Source organism: Triticum aestivum, chromosome 5A (genome assembly GCF_018294505.1).
Source record: "Triticum aestivum cultivar Chinese Spring chromosome 5A, IWGSC CS RefSeq v2.1, whole genome shotgun sequence".
NCBI lineage: Eukaryota > Viridiplantae > Streptophyta > Magnoliopsida > Poales > Poaceae > Triticum > Triticum aestivum.
In genome coordinates this window covers 547,682,520-547,689,933 of record NC_057806.1, presented here as the reverse complement: position 1 = coordinate 547,689,933, position 7,414 = coordinate 547,682,520, and the positions used below count along the sequence as shown (strand labels likewise).

Here is a 7,414-nt window from a genome sequence, read left to right as displayed (position 1 = left end):
ATGACAATGATGACCGAGTTTTTTCAATCACTGGTTCCATCAAGATTGGAGCTTTACCTTTGATCACCTCTTCCACACCCATACAGCCTAATTGTAGCAAAGAGTTAAGATAGCTGCATAGATAATCACAAGACACCTCCGTCGGTGGAATAGGTTTGGCATGCATGACTTCATTACGTAAATGCCAAACCCTCCATAGCACCATAATGATCATGTCCCGGACATTGCTCTGCTGACCAGCAAGCAAGTGAAGAAACCATTCATCACCCGTACATGCAATATCATACCTGTTTGGCAATGGCCAACGGTCCTTCATTGCGTCCCATAAGCTTGCCGCGTTGGGACAGACTAGTAAAGCATGAAATGACGATTCATCTTCTCGCCCACACATTCCGCATGTTGCCCTTGTACCAATATGACGCCGATTCCTCTCTAAGTTAGTTGCTAGTGTACCAGTAATTACCTTCCATGCAAAAACTTTCATCTTAGGAGGAACCAAGGCACGCCATACAATATTCCACATACCACGTTCACCACCAGGACATGTGCTGCTTGCTCCTTGCGAGAAACGGTCCATGTGCTCACGCGCGAGGAATCGGGAGTCGCCCACATCGTCAATTGTTGAAGGCCATGCACGATCATCGAACCTCTTGACCTAAGTAAAGCACTAGTAGAAGGTAAAACTCTTACTTTACCGATTTTATTTGGCCACTGAAAAGAATTATCTTGCTAATTTCAATTCAATGTCGTATATATGATGTGTTTGCCAATGCCGACTGCCTTTTGCAAGTGGTCTCATCACTAAATTTCTTCATTTTGGTAACCACATCACCGGTGTACATTATCAATCAGTTTGTCGAATTATGTATCCAAAGATTTGCCAAACACATTACTATCAGTACAAGTTTTGGTTGAAACTACACATATTATATGCGCCAATGTTGAAGTTACATACCTCCCTTTTTTTGCACTAGAGCTATCCCCTTGATCATAGACACTAAATCAAAATCTGACCGTCCAATTTAATCCGGATGCAGTGGATCATTGTGAACCCTCATAGGTAGTGAGCCTCCTTGAAAAGGTTTAGCAGTTTAGGATGCTAACTGCTGCTCTCTCTCTCTCTCTGCCTAGTGCTAAATTTTTACGGTTAGCAAAACTTAGCTTGTTTCTTTAAAGGTCAGATCTGATCTTGGGAGAACAATTTTATTGCAGTTCCACTCGTACGTCGCCAAACCAGCAGCCACAATGACGGTCAATCAGATCCATGGTGGCTAGCTGGGTTCAGATGTGTCACGGGAAGTCGGTAATTAATACTCTCTCCATCCCATAATATAAGAGCGTTTTTGACACTTGTGCCTGCACTAGCGTCAAAAACACTATGGGACAGAACGAGTAGTTATGTATACGGGTACCTCATGTATATTCGTGAAACCTTTTTCTTAAGCACACGCTTTGAAGTCTTGATGCCTTTGTTCACATGCATGCACCTACTGCATACTTTGTACTTTCCCGGATCATAATATATACTACACCTGACGCGTCAAGTGCCACTTGAGGACTTGAGGTCGTCTTTTGAAGATTATCGACCGGATTAAGTTAACTAGGAGCGGCAGCTTTTTGCCGCCCCAAAGTGCACCTGACGCGTCAAGAACAAGTGGCCAAAAGTGGTGGGATCAATAATGCACCTCTGCTTGATTAGTTTTTATGCACAAGCAAATCAACATGTAAGAGAGAGAGAGAGAGAGAGAGAGAGAGAGAGAGAGAGAGAGAGAGAGAGAGAGAGAGAGAGAGAGAGAGAGAGAGAGAGAGAGAGAGAGAGAGACCCACCCTCAACCACAGCTCATCGTCGACGGTAAGCTGTTCTTGCATCCAGAGACCAGTGTAGCTAGCTATCTAGCGATGCAGGTGGTGACGGGCGCCATGGGCAGCCTGCTCCCCAAGCTGGGGCAGCTGCTCATGGAGGAGTACAACCTGCAGAAGAACGCCAAGAAAGGCGTCGAGTCTCTCGTGCGAGAGATGAAGAGCATGCACGCTGCGCTCTGCAAAGTGGCGGAGGTGCCGCGCCATCAGCTCGACGAGCAAGTCAAGCTCTGGGCTGACGAGGTCAGGGATCTTTCCTACGACATAGAAGACATCGTTGACAAGTTCATCGTGCGTGTCGAGGGCCCTAGTAAACCTGCTGCTGATGGCAACAAGCTCACAGACCTTGTGGAGAAGATGGCCAACTTGTTTAACAAGGGCAAGGCGCGCCGCCAGATCGCTAGCGCCATCAAGGAAATCAACAAGGATGTCCAAGAGGTGGCCAACAGGCGCGGCAGGTGCGTACCCGATTCCGATTGACGGACCTAGCTATGCTTTGGTTGCCGATTGGTCAGTGACTTATGGTTCGTGGAGGGAGAGGGGAGTAGACATCGCCACATCGGGGCATGTACTTCTATTTAGATCAAATAACATTTGTAATATTTTTTAATTTGTGGGTATATCCTCCACTCGCAGGTACACAGTTGATAATATTTTGCCTAAGCCTACGGCTGTGACCACTATCGATCCTCGTCTCCGCGCTCTATACACTGAAGTTACAGAGCTTGTTGGCATCTATGGGAAGAGGGATCAAGAGCTTCTCAAGTTATTAGCTTTGGGAGATGAAGATCCCTCCAACAAGAGACCAAAAATAGTCTCTGTCGTTGGATTCGGCGGATTGGGCAAGACCACTCTGGTCAGAGCAGTATATGACAAGATCAAAGGTGGTTTTGATTCACGGGCTTTTGTTCCAATTGGTCAGAATCCTGACATGAAGAAGATTTTCAGGGACATCCTTATTGGTCTAGACAAAAATACGTATACTAATATCAATCTCATGGTACTAGATGAAAAACAACTTATCGAAGAAATCCGGGACTTCCTTCACGACAAGAGGTATGCACCCCTCAGCCAGTTACAGTCAAACGTTCCTGGTGATGAGCTTTTTTTTTTTGGCATCCTATCGAAGCAGTTACACTCAAATGACCGATTAACTAGTACTAGAAGGCTTGGAATACTATCCGCCGCTAGTATGCATCTTTTCAATTAGACATTTTACACGTTTCCTATAAAGATAGGCATAATATTGTACAATTGAGGTACAATTTGTAGATTTGTTCTGTTGGAGGAGGATGTTCATTATTAACTTTCCTATGGGCTCTCGGGCGTTTGTTTAAAAAATAAAAGAAATGGAGGTTTTCCTAGTGGTTTTGAGTAATTTAATCTTATTTATATAATTGCACTTTTTCGGTTAACTAGGAATAGTTCATTGGCAGACATCAGATCGTGAATTTGATACCCATTTGGTTATTTGGTTTGACCTTTCGGATAGATATAGTGCATTACTTATATAAGTAACAGTTTCATAACAGTGACTACATGTGTGTTGCTACGTGCCACCCATCTGTTACTAATTTATGCTTCCTTGAATGATGTTTTTTGCTTGGACAGCATTTCATTCTCTGTTCATAATAATGCTATATATTGTCGAATATATTATTGATGAGTTTGGAATCTGGTGTCCCCTTGTTTTCATCCTTATATGTACTAAACTATACATAGTTTGTGTGTATGTCATATGGCGCTTTATGAGCCCCTGTGATGTGTGCATCAACATTTCATTAATTTTCTCTCCCAACTTGTACAGGTATCTCGTCGTAATTGATGATATATGGGATGGAAAACTATGGGGAGATATCAAGTTGGCTTTCTCTAATATGAACAATCTTGGCAGTCACTTAATCACGACAACTCGCATATTTAGTGTGTCCATAGCATGTTGTCCTTCCACTCATGATTCCATTTATCAAATGGAACCTCTCTCAGATAGTGACTCTACAAGGCTCTTTTGTAAAAGAATATTTTCAAGTGAGAGTAAATGTCCTAGTGAACTTAAGGAAGTGTCTATAGATATTTTGAAGAAATGTGGCGGTGTACCATTAGCTATCCTTACTATAGCTAGTGTTCTCACTGTTGGTCATCAGATCAAGCCAAAAGTTGAATGGCAAGTTCTGCTAGATTCAATTGGGCGTGGACTTACAGAAGAGGCAAGTATGGAGGAAATGCAGAGGATACTGTCACTTAGCTACTATGATCTGCCTTTTGATCTGAAGACTTGCCTATTATATTTATGTATGTATCCAGAAGATCATGAGATTGACAAAAAAGATCTGATATGGAAGTGGATATGCGAAAATTTTGTGCAGCATGGAAAACATCAGACTAGCATCTTTGAAGTTGGGGAAACTTTTTTTAACGAGCTCATAAACAGATACATGATTATACCAATATTCAATGGTTTTCGTGAAGTAAAAAGTTGCCGTGTGCATGACATGGTGCTTGATATGATTCGTTCCTTGTCAGCTGAAGCAAAGTTTTTGACAATATTGGAAAGTAACAAGGATGTGACTAGTTCTCACAGAAATATCCGTAGACTATCTCTCCAGAATACCGAGGAAGATCAACAAGCTGCACCTCTCATCAATTCAATGTGTATATCACAAGTGAGGTCCATCAATGTCTTTCCACCAGCTGTGACTATCATGCCTGCTATATCTAGCTTTGGTGTTTTACGTGTATTGGACTTGTGTTGATGCCGTATTGGGGCAATTAACTTTCAGCCTAACTTGAGGGATATTGGGTATTTATTTCACCTGAGGTACCTAGGTCTAAAAGAAACCGGTATCTCTGAACTGCCAGAGGAAATAGGAAATCTACAGTTTTTGCAAGTTTTAGATTTAGGACGCACTAATGATATGAGACATTTGCCATCATCTATGTGGAAGCTACAAAAGTTAATGGTCATCAGGGTTTCTTCTCGCTGCTATTGGCACCCTGGTGTATTGGGTAACCTGGCTTCTTTGGAAGTAGTCGAGGGGATCTATGCCTCTCCGAGCACGGTGCAAGAGCTTGGCTTCCTGGCAAGGCTGAGGAAGCTCGACATTTACTTCTTTGATTGGAGCCTCGAGGTAGAGGAAACTTTTGTGGAGACTATATACAACCTGCATGATATCAGAAGTCTACGTATTGCCTGCGACGATGTACCATACTTGGATCTCTTGGGGGGACGCTGGGAACCCCCTCGATGCCTTTGCAAATATACTTTCACATCAGACCATATCGCATGCTCTGGATTGCCGATGTGGATAACAAAATGTGGCCCCTCACATCTATCAAACCTATCATCGTTTCATATCAGAGTCAAGGATGTGCAGCAAGAGGATGTGCAAATCCTTGGGAGGTTGCCAACTCTTCGCCATCTCTGGATAAGCAGCACCCACCAAACAAAAAGGCTGCTCGTCATCGGTGCAGATGAGTTCCGTTGTGTGATAGCCTTTGGAATGCATTGTGAGCCAGCCAATCAGGTAGTCTTTCAACAAGGAGCATTGCCAAATGCAGAATATGTCCGATTTAATCTGGGTGTGCGGGTGGCCAAAGAAGATGGTGACAGCGATCTGTTTGAGCTTGGCTCGGGTAACCTTCTCTCACTTCAGGGTGGATTAGTTGAAATCCATTGGGATGGGGTCACCATTAAGAAGCATGTGCCGCAGTGAGAAATGCAGTGAACACCCATCCTAACCATCCAAGCATTGATCTTTATATGGAGCCAGAGATAGCAGAAGGTACAAACTACAATAACACGTTATACTCACCAATGAATGAATATAGTGTAGTTATTTTACTCCTTTCTGCATGCTTGCACCTAATAAATTCAAGCACATGCTTCCTGATAATATGTTGGCACTAATCATTCTCTTGTTGCTCATTTTCGCTTCTCAATCTCCAAATTAAGATACCGATGATGAGGATGATGATGAGTATGATGAGGATGATGATGAGTATGATGATGATGATGATGGTGATGGTGATGATAGCGGCGATGAAGGAGAAAGAATGGATCTGGAGTACGTACACTCATCCACCCAAATTGCATTCTTCCATTTAATTCTTGAGATGCTCCATTTTAGATCCCAGCTCACACATTTCTTCTTGCTTTCTCAGCTAGAGTCAGCTGCGGTGATGGCTGGTGGGCATGATGGAGAAGTACACATACGGATTTTTCCTGATGGTACCACGTACCAGGTGGTGAAGAAGCGAGGACAATTTTTTTTCGATAAAGGGCGATTTTATTAACTCAAAAATGTAGCATCAATTGGATACAGAGCATTATGAGCAACACCCGGCCTCTGCATAATTAGGATGCACACAGCCAAACACCAAAAGTCTGACAACCAGAAGAAAACAAAAATTGACAAATCGGCAATAGTAGAGTCCTATAGACTGACACTGTGCCTATGTCGAAAGGTGAGATGGACCGATCCGGAGGTTATGCTGCCACCCATGTTGGGTAAAAACCTCCGTAGCCACCTGCTCCAACCGCGTACACACCGCCTTGAACAACGGTTGGACCTCCGCTCGTTGTAGCATAGACCACATACGAAGCGAATGCGTACAACGGAAAATAGCCTGCAAAGGAGAAGCATTTTTGTCATTAAAAACAAAATCATTTCTACATAGCCAAAGCGACCATAGTAAGCCATACGCTCCCACCCTTAATAGCGTTTTGAACCTATTTGAAATACCGTCCAACCAATGACCAAAAATATTGGCAACACTTGTGGGCGGATATAAACTTGACGCTATTTGGATGACTGACCACGTAGAACGTGCAAAGTTGCATTAGAAAAAGAGGTGTGTGATGGTCTCATCATGAGTACAAAAACAACACTTCTTACTCCCTTGCCAATTGCGCCGTGCGAGGTTGTCTTTGGTTTGAACAACTCCCCTACGAAGATACCACATGAAGACTTTAACTTTTAGTGGTATCTCCGACCGCCAAATTTTCTTATTATTACTCACCGGTACCTCAGAATGCGTGAGCACACAATACATAGAGTCTACGGTGAAAGACCCTGATGTAGTAAGGTTCCAGCGAAACACATCCCGCCCTTCTGTCAGGCTAATCGCATCCAGACGGGACAAAAGATTATGCCATGACATAAGTCGGGGGCCAGTCAAATCCCGCCTGAACGAAATATTCGGGGGGGGGGGGGGGGTGAACTGAGCACCTGCACAATAGTATTATTCTTATCGCGAGCAATGTTGTACAAGGCTGGATATTGTTCTCGGAGAGTGACACCGCCTAGCCAGATATCTTCCCAAAAACGAATCTCCGACCCATCCTTTATCGCGAAAGACCCAAAGCGAAAGAGATGTTTCTTTGCCGCCATTAGGTCAGCCCAAAAGTGCGAGTCGCCAGGTTTCCAATATGCCTGAGACACCGCCTTGTGGCCTAGATACTTGTTGCGCACTATGGTTTGCCAAACACCATCCTCAGTAAGAAGTTTGAACAACCATTTACTAAGGAGAGCCTCATTCTTGACCTGCAGGTCAT

The 7,414-nt window shown here is 43.6% G+C and overlaps 1 pseudogene; it reads left to right on the top strand.

Annotated features, from left to right (window-relative positions):
• Positions 1-1,788: 1,788 nt before the first annotated feature.
• LOC123104664 (disease resistance protein PIK6-NP-like) lies at positions 1,789-6,548 on the top strand (annotated as a pseudogene).
• Positions 6,549-7,414: the final 866 nt, after the last annotated feature.